We start from the raw sequence: 18,142 nt of genomic DNA on the forward strand, positions 1-18,142 counted from the left end.
TCTCAACATATTTGTTTGAGTGTGGATTCAGCAACATAGTTTCCTTGACAAAATCTAGGAACAGAATTGATACTGACCTTGGACTATTATTGTTTAATTTGGAGTGCGATATGACACTTGCGGTCAGGACCATAAAGAAAGCTGACTGCTGAAGAATTGATGCCTTTGAATTGTGGTGCTGGAGGAGGCTCTTGAGAGTCCCATGGACTGCAAGGAGAACAAACCTATCAATTCTAAAGGAAATCAACCCTGAGTGCTAACTGGAAGGACCAATCCTGAAGCTGAGGCTCCAGTACTTTGGCCATCTCATGAGAAGAGAAAACTCCTTGGAAAAGACCTTGATGCTGGGAAAGTGTGACGGCAAGAGGAGAAGGGGACGACAGAGGATGAGATGGTTGGACAGTGTCATCGAAGCAACCAAGATGAATTTGACACAACTACTGGAGGCAGTGGAAGATACGAGAGCCTGGCGTGCTCTGGTCCATGGGGTCACGAAGAGTCGGACACAACTAAACGACTAGACGACAACTACACTTGCAGAAGAGCATCAAACTCAAGGATTGTACTAGGCCGAACAGATCATGCCTACTTCTCAACCTTCTAGAATTTTCTAATTCTGTCTGAGAGAAAAATAATATTGGCTTCTTTTACAATCCATGTTTTAACATACAAAGAGAGTTGACATAAAAGTGCTGCTGATAAAGATGATATGCACATTTGTTTGGTTTGCAAGCACACACACAAATGACAAAACCTCTCCTGCAGAGAAATAAGCAGAGGGCAGTGAAGCTTATGTGAAGCATTCCTACAAAGAATAAAGAATAAACATTCAGATATTTACCTGAATCTTTTGAATCTTTTAACTCTCAAGTTTGTTAAAAACTGTTTCTCAGCCTTGGATTAAATCCAATTGTAATACTAACTACAGTAGAGTAGTTAGCTGAATCGCAGTGATTTTGCTAAGTCAACACAATGCAAGTCCTGTTGATTCATTTGACTCTAGTTGGGAATAAATTGGATTCATCCCCTTATCTTTAAAGGAAAATCTTCAAAATAACTGCAGTCTCCAAAGAAACATACACTAGATTCATGGTAATAGTGTGTGGCTGTTAGAAACTGCTTTAGTCAGCAACTATGTTATGCAAGACACCCCTGGAAAATGAGTTGCCTGGAACAGAACCCAGCTGAGCAGTTCTGACAGAATTCTTTTCTTTTTCTAATCATAAAATATTCATTCATTCATTCATTCATTCATTCATTCATTCATTCATTCATTCATTCATTCATTCATTCATTCATTCATTCATTCATTTGATTTGTATCCCGCCCATCTGGTCTATACAATAACACAAGAATATTACATAAATCATCCGATAACAAATTACAATACAAAGATAGTGTAAGAAATAAATAAAGGGAAAATAAAAAGAAAAATCAAGTATTGACTGGAGGGAAGGCCTGAATATACAGCCATGTTTTTAATTGGCTTTTAAAGGTACCCAGCGTGGGGGCTGCGCGAATCTTCGGAGGGAGGTTGTTCCAGAGGCGAGAAAAATAGAGGAAACATGTCATTGGTCCATGAACCAAACATGATATAGAAAAAAACAAGAACAGTGTAATTCTGGATGAAGAAAGAGTGGTTGCTTTCAGGAGAGGGGAAAAAGAGGAAGATTGACTTGTGTGCAACTGAATGTTCACACTAGGCGATAGGTGGCCAGGTCACAACTGGCCCTGCATGTTGGCAGAAAGACTCATTATTGCTTCAAGAGCAAATGAACAGAGTTTCATGTGTCATATAGGAAGAAAAACTAAGAGCCAAATTATATCTTACTGACACCTGATTGTTAGACTCTGAAAATATGAACAGTATTTCACAGACATAGATCACATAGAACTTCATGACTGAACAATCATGCTTATATTTCAATGAATGATCACAAAACAATTGATAGGCTGAATAAATAATTTGGCCCTAATTTGCTCACTATTCAGGAGCAATGCTCATTATCTCCCTCTGAAGGGAAAGGATACATTAGGTAAGCAAGGAACAAGCAGCCTAGAAGTACTCCCAAAGCAATGTAGGAGAGCCGTCGAGCTGGCAGAGAGTTAAGGAGTGTTGGAGCTTCAAGAGAGGACTAATTCCCTGCACCTTAACTCCGAAGCCTGAACTTGCCTGCCTTCAGTCACCAGCCAACAGTTCAAGTTAGAGCAAAACTGATAAAGCCAGGCAGATCCTTATTGCTGATTTACAGGGAAGGCAAGTAAGTCATGGCAGCAAATCACCACTCATTATGGTTGCATTTCTGAGCATGTTCCTGTTTGTGCATCCAGTATGCATCAAGGACCACAACTGGCAACTTGTTAAAGAGCAACTATTTGCCACTGAGTCCCTTTATCCAAGCATAAATTGGCAATAGAAGTCTGGCCTACATATATTTATTTAGAAGCACATATTTATATTTTATAAAATCATTTCTATACTCTTTCAGCTAACTTCCCCTCCAAAAGAAAAAAAGAAAAAGAAAAGAAGGCCCTAAAATCTCCCTCCCTCCCTCCCTCCCTCCCTCCCTCCCTCTCTCTCTCTCTCTCTCTCTCTCATCTACATATTTTAACATGCTAAAATACTCTATATATTGGGATTACAGCCTTAAAAGATGACTGTTAAGCATTTTACCAATTTAATATTACACTTAGGCCATAGTGGTTAAGTTTTATATGGATGTATGTGATATCGGTGAAATTACTCTACAGTTTCAGAATAAGCATCTTGGGTTTTTTATATTTCTGTGAGTAAATGAACTATTTAAAGCAATACTTCAGAATATAAGCATATGACCTACAATTGATTTATTGTAATAATTGGCATGTAAAGTCTGAAAATGTTGATTAGCCTCGATATAATCCAGCCATTTTGAGCACAAGGACTCTTCCTAAATAGCTTGTGGGTTGCCGTGTAAACAATTTATCCTGTAAAATGGCTCTCTAGGGCTTCTCACCCGGTATCTCAGTGAGTTTTAAATGGAGCTGTTTATATAATGATCCCCTCTCCTACCTAACCATACTGTATTCATAAATACAAAATAAAACCATTTGTGAATGATACTGGAAGAAATGATGCCCCTTCACACAAGTAGTGTTCCATGAGGAAGTGTATTCTAAGAGTGCTATTATGAGGAAAACTCTCTCTCAGTCAAAAATACACAACAACAACCCCCAAATACATTGTATCAGGGCTACCTGAGTCACAGATCTGGCACTGACACAGAGAGTCTAATGAGGGAATACCTTTTGGTTCCTCTAAAAAGTATTGATTCCATGCCTCCCCTCACCATTTTTAATATGAGTCACAAATTACTATGCTTTGTTTTTCTTTCTTTCTCCTTATTATCTGCAAGAGGACTGCAGTGACTATAGCTTGTCATGTAACATAAACTGTCAACTGCAGGACAAAGGATTGCAGTGACTATAAATAGATCTGCCCGCACAGCCATCTTTGCCCATAAAGCATGGTCATTGTGAAGCCATTTGTCTATAGCTGAGGAGACACCATTTCAAGCTGACAAATCACTGTGATATGTTTTCCTTCAAAACATAATGTGAGGGGGGCATCTATATTAACCAACTGGGGTCTTTCATTATTCTTTTCTGATTTTTCAAAAGTGTTATGAATTTATTTGTATATCATATAGACTGGGAAGATATCCCTTGCAAATAGGTCTCACAACTAACAGTGATCTGTCAACGTCTCCAAATATTCTGAAGATTATTTAGGACTAAATATTTTAGGAACAAAGCCCTATGTTGTTGTCTTTTAATTGAAAAAGGCAATGACTTCTCTTGACTTTATCAATGCAAGTGGGATTGAGCATCACAGCATTTAATTTTTAAAACACAAACAAGGTTGTGAATGAATAAACAAGCCATGCATCTTTTAACATTTACAGACTCCCATTTCTTCTGGTATGTAGTTTGTATCATGGACTCATAACATGTTTTGTGAACTGATGCAAACTATAGAATTTATAGACCCTTATATCATAGCATAATTTCAACCAAATAGTAAAATGAGGATCTATGGCAACTTAGATCAGATGGAAATACAGAGATAAAATGAAAATTGGAAACATAGATTGTTACTTTAGATATTCCAACCATACAGAATATGGTCAACTTTGTGAATGCATTAACGATCACCAAGTCGGCAGGGTCTTTCCATTTAGTTGTGTTACAGCAAAATACATCCTGCATGGATGTGACTACTTTTTGTTTCATTGATTAAGTTTATTAAATCTCAAGAAAAGTAAATGCCGTATTTTTCTGTTTATAAGATGTATAAGATGAACCCCCTTTTCTAATCCCCAAATTAGAAAATTAGAAAATTAGCACAATTGCAGCCCTTTGGTCCTGAAGCCCTTTCATGGCTGCTTCAGGATCAAAGGGGTGCGAGTGTGCCGCCCTTCATGGCTGCTTTACCCTGTGGCTACCCTACTACAAATACAACCTTGGCACTGAACTGGATGGACCAGCTAAGTGGTCAGATTTGGTATAAAGTCATCTTTCTGTTTCCAGCAATTTCCAAAATCACTCAGGCAGAGTCGGCACCCGAAAGAAAAGGATCCAGCTGCAAGAACTACATGTTGTATTTATTCCTTGCTTACATAACATAGGTAACTCACATGACCAACGCTAGAATTGACTTTCATCTGTATTTAGTGAATTATATTTCTTTCACCCAATTTATCTATCACAGTTGTTTCACGCTACATCCTCTAAATGACTACCTTATTAAAAAAGAAAAAGAAAAACAGGGGAATGCACCAAAGCTGCTTAGCATTGTAGGACACAACCAGACTTGGCCCATTAGAATCAATGGAACGTACAGAGCAGTAGGCATCAACAGATTCTATGGGCCTTCTCTAATGCAACCCATCCCATTAGAAATCAGGATTTCAACCATTATGCAGTAACTTACATTAATATCCATTAATACCGGCTGACAATATGCTCAGAAAGATTTTGTTTGGACTTAGTGTCAGTAAAGCAGATATTCATCTGTGGCTAAAGTAGTAAGATTTTCTGACCATCAAATAATGGATTGTGTATATTTATTTTTCCAGCCTTGAAATATACATTTTTATAGCAATTACAGTTTGTAAAACCCAACTGTGGTGCCTACCAGCTAAAATCCAAACTTCAGGACCACCATTTAAAAGTATATATATGTATTGTAATATATATGATACATTAAATATGAACCTTTCCAACTCCATTATTCTATGCTTTTATATATTTACAAATACAACAGTATATATGTATTACAAATATAAAGGGTATAAAATATGTTCACTGCACAACATACAACTAGAAAAACATAATGGCTGTCACAACATTTGTTTTCCAAATGAAACCCACTGTATCTGTGGAAAGAGAGGTTCCTCTAGAACTCCCTCATAATTACACACTGTGGATGCTTTCCTTTGGCAGCTATCAGGCCAAATACAAGCTCTTACAGAACCCTCAAAATGAGACACATATGGCCATCTAGAGCATATTGCAGCTCCAGGACCTTCTTTTGCTATAAGGAATTTATCTGTGTGAGGTAAGAAGAACCATCTGTATGCAAGGCCATGGTGCAAGCTAACAATGCACATCTATTTGGACGTGTATTTCTGAAGAAGAGATGCAGTGCTAAACTTTATATATCATGCAGTAATACTCTCTCTACATATGTCAAGTTTTTTCATATTCACAAAAGATGACAGTGAATCATGCAACACAGAAGGGAAATAGGCAGAGCTTCATTTTCATATTACATTTTAAGGCCTAAGATTTCAGTAGATTGCTAATGTAGTTCTAATGTTTTTAACTTGGTAAATCTGGAATTGAAACTGCTCATCATGAAGGTCCTTTTAGCCAGTCACTCCCTCTCCCAAGAGAAGAGTTCAAAATTGGAAACAGCAAAATTTGTCCATATCAAGCAACCAGCAGCAGAATGTTTATGAGTTAAATAATGCATTTACAAATTAAACAAATAAACAATCCACTCCAGATGGTAGGCATCTGAAAGTCCTCAAAGAACTAAAATGTGAAATATTGGCTAGAATCTTTTTTTTTTTTGTGCAGCCTAAACCCAGAATCACATAACTGGTGTGTGCAATCATTCCAGCTGTTCTGGCACACACTCAGACATAAACTAGTCACACACTCTGTTATGTAACAGCCAGCCAGAAAATTGCAAAACCCATTTGTGGAACTTCTCCTCTGCATGCAGTATTTTAGAATAGGACTGTGGCCATTGTCTAATTGTTAAGAACAGGTTCTGTATCAAAAGAACAAATAGTAAGAAAAGTAACGCTAAATGTTTAACAGGAGGATATCACAGCTGGACAGCCTAATGCCTGGTCTGATTACTCCAAAGTATTACTGAACCTAACATTATAAAGCATACAAAAGAAGAACCAGCATGGCTTCTACAAATTTGAGTCCTGTCTCACTTTTATTTGAAGGAATTGGCAGCATATAGTTTAGGTGGTCTTACACTCATTGGTAAAGGACTTTGTCAAAAGCTTTTTGAAGTCCTGATAAGCTAAGGTTCCTGAATCCTGACCGAAATTATCTGGAGAGACTGTTTAAAGAACAAGATGGAAAATGTTAGAATGAATGGATATTTCTCATAAAAGGGGATACTGAAGAATCTATACAATGGTTGCTGCTTTTTAACTTGTTTATAAATTCTATGTCCTGGGCAGGATGTGTGTGAAGTAGCTACAGTATGTTCATGATTACACTAAATTATTCTATTGTGCTCTAATGTGCTCACTGAGTAGAAGTGATGCTCACTGAGACAAAAAGTTCCCAAACTTCACATATATACTAATGGAGGAAGAGGGGTGAGCCAGTAGCAAACTGAATTTTATTAACTGGCTTGGACCCTGCTGTGATGATTTCATGGATTTATTCTCAGATTTGCTTAAGCGTTTGGCACCATATCTGAAAAATCCTAAAAATAAAATTCATTTCTTCCATTCCTTTTCAGAAGCAAGTGAGAGAAAACATGAGCTTAATTTTATCATTTTATCTGTAGCAGGCACATCTTAGAACAGAACTGGCTGCCTCTGTAGTGCAAAACTGTGGAGATTTTTTTCAGGAGATAAGTTACCCTAACGTGGCTGCATATATTCAGTCTTTAAAAGGCTTCCTGATATTGTCAAAGAGTTATGAACAATGGGGGAGAGATGGCAGGTTGCAATTTGGAAAGCGTGAAATTTAGGGCAAGACGGTTAATGCAATGCAAAGTGACAGCACCAAACAATATGACAGCCCATGAAGGCCCTCAGGCAAGGGTGAAATATCAATCCATCTCACAGAAATAGCTACAATTCCTAAGGCAAAGCTCCAATAAGCAACACAGAAGATGGCTAATTAAACAGCCACCAACATATGCCTTGTCATTTGGAAAGGATTTAGGGCCTCCCATACTGTGCTCCACCGACTTTGCTGGTGAATCATTTTTTTTTCAAAACAGACTGGCAGAGAGGGGAAGAACCATAAGTGCTTGAACTATTAGAAGAAGAGGATGGCAAAACACAAGCAATCAATAAAGCAAGTCCATCAATTCAATTCACACTACTGTATCTGTTATAGTTAGAAAGCATAGGTGTTCACAAAAATAAGTGCAGAACAATATGTAAACAGCATCCAGCACTCTGTTTGTATTACAAGAGCCAGTTCACACAAAACCTGAGATAATTCAAGACCTCTCCAGTGGCGAAGCACCATAATTGTCATTTAGCCCTCATTACTACCTTAGCCTGATACCAACATTCCAGTCCAGCTGAAATCCAACTAGTGTTTGAGAAACCTTACTCTGGGACACCTCTGGGTCTGAGCAATCAGATTCTCAAATCCAGTCCATGTCCGGAAGACCACTCACAAAACCAAGTAGCTAATTAATATATCACAGAGGTGTGAAAAGCTCCTACTGGAACAATTAGTTTCACTTAAGGAATTTTATCTTCTAACAATGTCCTTTCTGTATAACATGTAGTTTGAACCTGAGCTATGGTCCCTTTCCTAAATTCAGTCTCTACTATCTTCAGTACAGATCTCCAAATGCAGAAATACCAACGCACAGTTTTCTCAAGGAACCAAAACAAATGGAAAATAGAAAAGCATCAGTCCAGTTACTGCTCTGTTTTGCAGTGAGAGGACAAGGCACTGTGAAAAGAAGTAACTAGGCAGGTAAAGCAGCAGGGAAGAAGAAAAATGGATATAACTCCTGACTTGTTTGTATCCTGACATTAACGTGAAAAGCAGGCTCACAATATGTTTGCAGTGCAGTGAATTCTCCACGTGTCTTCAGCACCCTGGTGTGATTCCACAGCTTGTTACCAGACCCTACAATGTGCAGCAGTTAAAGATGTGTGGCCAAAGTAAGCAAAGGAATCTAATCTCTGTCAGTAAGTTTTTTCTCACATCCACTTTCCAACCTCTGTCTATGGAAAGGCAGGCAAATGTTTTGATGGCCCTCAGATCTGCATGCTCCTGCCCACAGTGTAGTCTATAAATTACAGATTATCTCTTTGATGTATTGCACAATGAACAATTTTTCTCATTAATATAAATTGAACTTCCGTTTCCAGCCAGCTTGGTGTCAAGACCAGGAACATCTGGAGCACCTGCTCCCACTGAAACAGCAGAGGAGATATATATTCAGCCCCTTTTCAAGAGCTGCCCTTTATTAACTCTGTATGATCATTTGCTTTACAACATACATCTTAGCCTTCCATATTAAATATGTATTGTGAAAAGGCTTAAGAGTATTGGCTGGGAATAAATTCACTTGAGAAATGAAGAATAATATTAATCACTTAAAAGGTGAAAGTTATAAAGTTCTGTCCCTGCTAGTTTGCAATAAAGTTCTGTGACTATGAACTCAGTGTTGATTGAAGCACCTATCTGTACCCAGTTATTCTACCTCTTTAGAAAAAAAGAGGGAAACTTACAATCATTGCCAAAAATATTGGCACACTTGCAATTCTGTCAGAAAATTCAACCCTTCTTTCAGAAAATTGTTGCAGCTGCAAATGTTTTGGTACTCACATATTAATTTCTTTGGTTTGCGTTGGAACACACACACACACACACACACACACACAAAAACAGAAAATAAAAGTCAAATCTGATACAATCTCACACAGAAACCCAAACATGTACTGACCAAAATTATTGGCACCCTGTCTAAATTGCTCCTTTAATTTGTATTTAGACACATCTGTCGCAAGTAAGAGGTGTGGGCAATATAGTAATTACACTTGCAACCAGTTAAGATGGAGAAAAGTTGACTCAACCTTTGTGATGTGTGTGACACTGAGCATGGAGAAAAGAATGAAGTGTAAAGAGTTGTCTGTGGATTTGAGAGAAAAAATTGTGGAAAAACATTGACAATCTCAAGGCTACAACTTCATCTCAAGAGATCTTAATGTTCCTGTGTCTACTGTGCACAATATCGTCAAGAGGTTTGGTCAAGGACATCATGGCACTGTTTATAGAAAAAGAAACGAGGCATTCAAAGAAAAGAACCCAGTCCCTGCAGTCAAACATTGTGGAGGTTCAAAAATGTTTGGGGGTTGCTTTGCTTCTTCTGACACTGGATGCCTTGGCTGTGTGAACGGTATCATGAGATCTGATAATTATCAATAATTTTGGGGCACAGTGTAGTGGCCAGTGTCAGACAGCTGTGTCTCCACCAGAGGTCATGGGTCTTCCAGCAGGACAATACCTGAAACACCCTTCAAAAAGCACTCAGAAATGGTTACAAACAAAGTGCTGGAGAGTTCTGAAATGGCTAGCAATGAGTCCAGATCTGAATCCCATAGAAAACCTGTGGAGAGATCTCCAAACAGCAGATGGGAGAAGGCATCCTTCAAATCTGAAGGCCCTGGAGCAGTTTGCAAAAGAGTGGCCCAAAATTCCAGTAGAGAGGTGTAAGAAACTCATTCATGGTTACAGGAAGTGATTGATTTCAGTTCTTTTTCCAAAGGGGGTGATACCAAATATTAAGTTAAGGGTGCCAATAATTTTGGCCACTGCATTTTTGGGTTTCTGTGTGGGATTGTATCAGATTTGACTTTTCTTGTCTTTTTTTTTGGTGCTGTTCCAACACATACCAAAGAAATTAACATATGAGTACCAAAACATTTGCAAATGCAACAATTTTCTGAGATAAGGGTTACATTTTCGGACAGAATTGCAAGGGTGCCAATATTTTTGGCCATGACTGTAGGCATCTTCTTATTTTACGAAAGAAGGAAAAAATACATACCAGATGCCTGGTTTGCTGTGACCTCTTGAGGTCTGTCTCCTTATATATTGTTGAGTAGTTTGTTGCAATAAATGTTCGTAATTATGAACTTACACTGTATTACCGTTTAGATATAAAAAACTGACCTTATAAACAAAGCTGCAGCTCTTTATGAGAAATTTTCTTTGAACTGTCATATAACCCATTTATATCGTTAGCACTATTTTTCACAAAGATTGAGGTGTGTATTTGTGTTCCTCTTTCTCTCACAGGGAATAATAAGTTATTTCCATGTCATTAGGATAGGAATTAAACATCAATGAGGTGGTAAGTTCATAGCTTCAATTTTCCCCATAATGTCTTTATTTGCTTGAATAAGTTCAAGACTCAGCCTTCAAAATTATTGTACATAAGCAACCTTCTGTCCTTCTAACTCAGCCTTCTATTTTCCTGAGGTCGTAAAAATGAGTACCCAGCTTGCTGGGGGGGGGGCAATGTGTAGCCTGCATTGAGATTAGATTAGATTAGCCATCCTTCAGTCTTGAGAGACTACGGCAACATGCTCTGAATAGAGGACTTGGAACAGCATCTAGTGCGGCCAAGAAAGTCAATTCGAGAGTAACAATTCCTTCCACACTGAAGACAAATACAATCTGTCTCCTGTCCAGCTCCCTGATTTTGCTGGTTTCAGGACTGCCTCTTTGCCTCAGCCTGCTGAACAAGTGTCTCTCCAAAATGGGAGAGGCTGTGATGCACCGCCTGCCTCCAGGCTGAACACTCAGATGTCAAGGTTTCCCATCTGTTGAGGTCTATTCCTAAGGCCTTCAGATCCTGCTTGCAGATATCCTTGCATCTGTGGTAACCCTCTGGGGTGATTTCCCTGCACTAATTCTCCATACAGGAGATCTTTTGGAATCCGACCATCAGCCATTCTCACGACATGCCTGAGACAACATAGACATTGCTGTTTCAGTAATGTATACATGCAAAAAATTCTAGCTTTTTAGAACTACTCTATTTGGAACTTTGTGATAAAAAATGTGTGGGAGACAACACATATGGAACGTGTTCAACTTCCTCTCCTGCCATGCACAAAGGGTCCAGGATTCACTGCAGTACAGGAGAGTGCTCAGGACACAGGCTCTATAGACCTGGACCTTGGTATATGCCGTTAGCTTCTTATTAAGCCATACTCTCTTTGTGAGTCTAGAGAACATGGTAGCTGCTTTATGAATGTGTTTACCCAGCTTGACATTTAGGGAGAGAGTGTCAGAGATTGTTGAGCCAAGGTACACAAAGTCATGAACAACCTCCAATTTTTGTGTGGAGATGGTAATAGAAGGAGGTAAGTCCACACCCTGGCCCATGACTTGTGTTTTCTTCAGGCTGATTGTTAATCGAAAGTCTTGGCAGGTCCTGCTAAAATGATTCATGAGTTGTTGGAGGTCTTCATTAGCCTGCATAATTAATTTGTAAACCTCTCAGTGAGTGCTTTAAGTGCTATGGGGCAGTATATAAGCAATATGCTTTGCTTTTATAAGCAGACTTTCTTCTTTCAGTCAATTCTGCATTGCTTCCTTTTTATGGAGTTTATCTCCCCCAAAAGGCAAGGTTAACATTACTGTCTAAACTGGTATCTAATTTCCTGGTTCTCTTGGTTGGCTTGCCAAAAATGTAAAGTCAGAGAGACAGATGCCTGAACATCCTCCCCAAAACCCTATAGAACTTTAAAAGCTTTTAGGGGGAAAAAGAAATCAGAAGTCCATGTTCATCACAGTTGGCATTTATACAATTTAGGGTTAATCCCAGAATGAAATTCAACAGTCATTTCCAGTCATTTTAAAATTCATCTGAGCATCAAGGTATAGATCTTTCCATTGTTGCAGTGATTCCAAGCAACACCAGCTTGTGTAATTCTACAAGCATTATGATTCTATGATTTACATTGTTTCTGTATTCCATATGCACAGTAATACTTCAAAGTTGTTAAAACATCAAAATTCTTACAGCTATGGAAAGGAGTAGGCATATACACTTGAAAATATATGAGAACTAAACTTAAGTGGCAGGCAAATACTTGAGTAAGAATTCAATCCAAAATAAAGAAGTAGAAAAAGTACAATAAAATACCAAAAAGAATGTCTTAATTACATTCCAAAAATGCAGGCTCTTGGAGCACAAAAAGACATAATTAAAAAAACAAAGACTACATCTGTAAAACACATAATTTAAAATGCAAAAAGCATTGTAGCTTTAAGTCATTTGTAGCCTTAGAGAATATTATAAACGATACAGAGGGCATAATTCTAAGTAGAAATATCCATGTTGTCCTTATCTGCTGTTGCTGTTATTACTACCACATGTTGCTGTTCTTTGATGTCAGTGTTTTTAGCATCTGGTGTGTGTGGTGTGGTGTTGCATTGATGCCCTGATATGTGTTGGTGTTTCTCCAACCTCCCTATATTTATATTTCTTTCAGATGTATACATTTCCCATCAAACTAAACAATTAGGATATCCAGGACCAGTTCATTATGGAGGTCAGATTTCGCAGTCAGAAAATTTATAATGGACATTTATATTGATTTTGCACCTCCTATAAATGCATTGACTTGTAAATCAGAATCTGGCAAACTGCCACCTTGATGATAAGCATTATTACTATGACTAACAGTTACAAAGCCTATGGATTTCAAAGGGCTGAAACGACAGAGGTCTAGTAAAATAAAATAGAGCAAATTCTAGGACCACTTAATGTCATATTAACACTTTGCCATATTCAACATACTGTATTTTAATTCACTTTCAGTCACTTTTGCCTGGGCTATCTTTGGTTGAATGTAAACACATTCAAGTGTCAGGCATTTTATGGTACAGTGACCTTGTACAGAATTGGCTGGAGAGCTGGCTGCTTGTTTTGCAGGAACTTTTTATAAACTGCTGTTCAAACCTCACTTCTAAAATACAGTGTGGATTTTCAGGATTCCTTTTTCTACATCCACCTTAGTTATTTTAACACTTTATATTTTCAAAATTTCATATCTTGACAGCCTGCTTAATCCCTGCTTCACCCTATGCCTTCCCTAGATCCAGGAAGATATCTGGGGAAAGAGATAAACTTTAGTTTACCACACAGTATGTTTCCCCTGCTATGTTATTGTTTATTAATTCATTATATTGCATTTGTTTTAATAAATTATTTCATTAATTTTTTAATTGACAATATATATTTTATTATTATTATTAAAATCAGTATGATTCAATCAGTACATTTATTCGTTTATTGCCACATCTGTAGGTTTTAGTAGGTTGTGGGGAAAAACCAGATCTTGATGATGTTATGTACTTGAACGACCGCTCTCAGAATTCCCCAGGCAGCCATGAAATTAACAGTACAGACAATGAGGACGTAGCATTTCCAAAGGGATCAGAATAGAAAAGGGATATTGAAGGGTGTCGATTGTGTTTGGTATGTGTGTGGGGGGAGAGTTATTACTGTTTGCGTTTTCCATAAAAGGCACTGTGATGTTCAATAGCAGAAGTGGGCATACAATGAAGAACCTGATGTTTGCTTGTAGAACTAGGTTCTCCAGGTTGCCACCAGTAGCAGTGTCTCCATATTTTAATGTTTTCTTCATGGTGAAAATGAAACCACAATTATAAAATAATGAATTAATGATAAATACCATTCATCTCCAGACACTGGAACATTCTACCTACAAACTTTCTGCTAGGAGCTGCCGTATCCCCTCTGCCGATGTATTATGTGCGATTCTACACAATGTTGTACACAAAGAGAATATATGCATGGCATGTCAGAAGCTACAGGGATCCAAATCAGAGCTAGGAAGAGTTACTTTGTTATGAGTTACATTCTATACTAATGAGCTGAAACAAAATTGCTTTTTTGCTTGCTAATAACCATGGCTGTAATTTACTGATGTTTTCTTTCCAATGGAACGAGAAGAAGTCTCTTTCAATTATTCTTTGCTTGCATATGTGTGGGTGGCCTGAGCAGTAAGCGCGGAGGAAGAAGAGTCACATGGGTGGTTCCTTTTGTACTGCTACATCCCACTGCTTTTCTTTGTGGCGGAAACATTGTATGGAGAAAGGTTTGAGAAAAGCATTGCTGTTGAGGGGGGGGGAGAGAGAGAGAGAGAGAGAGAGAGACGGTATATGCAAGAGAGTGAGAGGAAAAGAAAGCTAATGTGAGCAAGCTAGAGAGTATGAAAGAGAGAATAGGTAGGAAGTGCATAACCGTGAAAGAGACAGGGCAAAATAGGCAGGCAAGCAGTCAGGCACTGATGCACATGGGACAGCATAGTGTGCATGTATGAGAGAGTGGGTATGTGAATGCCCAAGAATGTGTATGCTCATGTGTAAGAGGGAGACATGATGAGTGTGTGTAAGAGAGAGAGGGCAAGCAGGAGAGAGCAGGCAGGTGCACACATGTGCAAGACAGTAGCAGGGTCCATATCTGCCAAAAGAGGAAGGGTGGGGAGCAGGCAGGCATACTTTCACATGTGAGAGAGGAAAGGACCACAGGCAAGAGAGTGACTGTGTATAGGTCTGTGCATAGACACATGTGAACGAGTGGGTGAGTGTACAAACGAGAGCATGGGCACATAGGCATGAAAGAGGGCAAGATTAAGAATGGGCAAGTGACAGACAGGATTAGTGAGAGCAGAAGGGAGATTCATGTGTTAACTCTCACATGCTAACTCTCTCATGTTCATTCTCCCATGAACATGTGAGAGTTAGCAGACATGTAGGGAAGAAAGACGGAGCAGACCTGAGTGCACAAGTAGGAAAGAAAAAAAATAGAGCAGGCAGGTGTGCAAGTGAGAGTAAAAGGCAGTAGGCGGATGGACAACAAAAAACACATGGACAACAACAACCAAAAAACACCAAGCGCTTTTGCACATGTTCACTTGGAAGAAGGAGCAGGTGAGACCAAGCAAGCAGCCACAGGAGAAAAAATAGGTATCAACTTGTGTATGTGTAAGAGTATGACTGATATATAGACAGCGCATGTGCAAGAGAAAATGTTGGATCAGTAGCTTAGGCTTAACAAGAACTGACTATTGCAATGCTCTCTACAGGGGGCTTCCTTTGAACCTGACCCAGAAACTCCAATAGGTATAGAAAGTGGCAGCCAGACTGGTGTTGAATGCAAAGAAGTAGAAGCACATCTCCCTGGTTCTGGCCAAGTTGCACTGGTTGCTTGTGTTATACCAGGCCATATTCAAGGTATGGTAAGGTAAGCCAGCCACTGCCTCAGTGCTTCTCAAAGCATCTTTTCCCCAAAATGTCCACCCGCACAACCCATTCCTCCAAGCCATGCTCCTCCACAGGACCACACTGAGGGAGACCAGTAAGTTATCAGCCGGTTTGGGCCCATATTACTTGTTGGAGTGTCTTTCCACAATGTCATCTGCCTGACAAGGCAGATAATCACAGGAGAGGCTCCTTCGAGTGGCCACTCCCAGGGAGGCCCATAAGCCACCTACCAGAAGTAGGGGCTTCTTCATGGTGGCCCCAGCCTTGTGGAACCAGTGTTGCCCGGTCCCCTCCCTGTGGACATACAGTAGGCAACTGAAGGGAACCTTTCCACACTGACCCTAGCTAATCACCTTTTGTCTGCCACTTTTTTTTGCTCTTTTGTTTTAGCATCATCTTTTTTTATTGGTTAGTTGCCACACTAGTTTTAAATAGTTTTTGATTTATCTTGGTTGGTTTGTTCCTTATTGTAAACTACTGAGAGTAGTGCTTCAGTTCTAATGGGGAGTGGCAGACAAATTTAAGGAAGGAAGGGCTTTATTGGTTGTGGCCCCATCCCTCTGGAATGGGCTCCCAGTTGAACTACGCCTGGCCTCCTCCCTCACAGCCTTTAGGAGAATGCCCAAGACAAGACTCTTTACTAAGGTCTTTGAGAGCATCTTCTCTTAACATAATATGACTGATTATTGTTAAATTACCTGTTTGCCATCGTTTGGTTTTCACTGATTTATTTGATAGTTATTTTATTGATTATATGCATTTGTATACAATTTGTTCTACTTTATGTTCTGGAGGCAAACTGCCCAGAATAGTGTTAATCATTAATTGGTGTGGAATACAAATTAAACAAACAAACAAACAAATCCAACTTTGGTTTTTCTCACAAAAAAGAGTGGTTGACAGGACTGAATTTTAGAAGTCATTTTGGGACTTATTTTATTATTTATTTCTTTATTTAACCTATATGCTGCCCACACTACCCAAAGGTCTCTGGGTGGCTTACAACATTTAAAATACAATAAAAAGACGAAACAATTAAAATACATACTGTAAAAATTGCCATCAGGACCCACAGCTGATATTATTGACTTGTGGACTCAACAAAACCTATCAAGATATATTCCATGTCAATCTCTACAGACTACGGCTGGCAGGCAATGGCTTAATAGTATATTAGGATAAGTCAGAAGAGGTTTCAGCAAGGCTTTTGAAAAGCCCCCCTCCCCCCCCCCCATGATAAACTGATCACCAATGGCTTCTCATCATTCTGGAGGGAGTAACAAGTGTGGTGTCACAGACTTCTGCCCTAGCCCCTGTGTTGATCAATATCTTTATTCATGACTAGATGGCTTGGATCCAAGGAGGGGATGCTCGTTAAATTTGCATATGACACCAAACTTGGAGAGGTTGTTCCAGAAGACAGAACCAGGGTTCAAAACGACTTTACAAGATTAGAGAACTGGGTACTACAAGCGAAATGAGTTTTAGCAGGAAAAAATGTAATGTGATGCATTTAGGCATGAAAAATCAGATGCACAAATATAGGATGGGTAAAGGCTGGCTTCAAAGCAGTACAAGTTAAAAAGATCTAGATGTTTTTGTAGATCATAAGTCAACCATGAGCCAACAGTGTGAGGAGGCAGCAGAAAAAGAAAAGAAAAAAAAAGCAAACACTATACAAGGGTATCAACAAAAATATAGTGTCTAGTCAAGACGTGATAGCACCACTGTCGTCTGCATTGATCAGACCTCACCTAAAGTAATTTGTCCAGTTTGAGGCACCATAATTTAAGAGGGCGGAACATGTTTAAAAAGTCATTAAAAATCAGGTTATTTCGGCATGTACTTCAAAATATTATACCTGTGGACTCAGCTGAGCTTAGTTAGCCTACCTGATCCAGCCTGCCATTTTAAATGTTTTAAATATTATGAATGTTTTATGTAAATTTATTTTTATATTTTGATGGTATTTTATTATTGCATTTTATTATTTCTATTTTATCTTTTGTTAAATTGCATTTTAACCCTTTTTTACATGTTGTAAACTGCCCAGAGTGTCCTTTAGCTAGATGGGTGGTACAGTATAAAAATGAAATAAATAAAATAAACACCCATAAGAAGACAACTAGAATGGTAACATGTTTAGAAACCAAGCCTATGAGGAAAAGTTGAGGGAACCTGGCATATTTAGCCTAGAGAAGAGAAGGTTGAGAAGCAACATGATCATCATCTTCAAGTATCTGAAGGACTTTCACATGGGAGATGGAGCAGCTCAAGAGGATAGGATCAGAAGTAATGGATTCAAGTTACAAGGCAGGGGATTTTGACTAAACATTAGGAAAAACAGTGAGAATCATTTGACAATAGAACCAACTACTTCAGAGTGTGGTAGGCTCTCTTTCACTGTAGTTTTTAAACCAGAAATTGAATGGCCACCTGTCAGGTATGCTTAAAGACGTGAATTTCCTGCACTGGCAGGGGGTTGGACTTAATGCTCCTAGGGGATCCATTCCAGTTCTACAATTCAATGATTCTATAATTATTGATGTGTTGGTATATG

General features: G+C 38.8%; 1 protein-coding gene across 2 annotated transcripts in view; it reads right to left on the reverse strand.

Moving 5' to 3' along the window:
* The window catches only part of SPOCK1 (SPARC (osteonectin), cwcv and kazal like domains proteoglycan 1), a 646,684-nt gene that overhangs the window by 319,718 nt on the left and 308,824 nt on the right, over positions 1–18,142 (reverse strand). The window lies entirely within an intron of this gene.

Source organism: Pogona vitticeps, chromosome 2 (genome assembly GCF_051106095.1).
Source record: "Pogona vitticeps strain Pit_001003342236 chromosome 2, PviZW2.1, whole genome shotgun sequence".
NCBI lineage: Eukaryota > Metazoa > Chordata > Lepidosauria > Squamata > Agamidae > Pogona > Pogona vitticeps.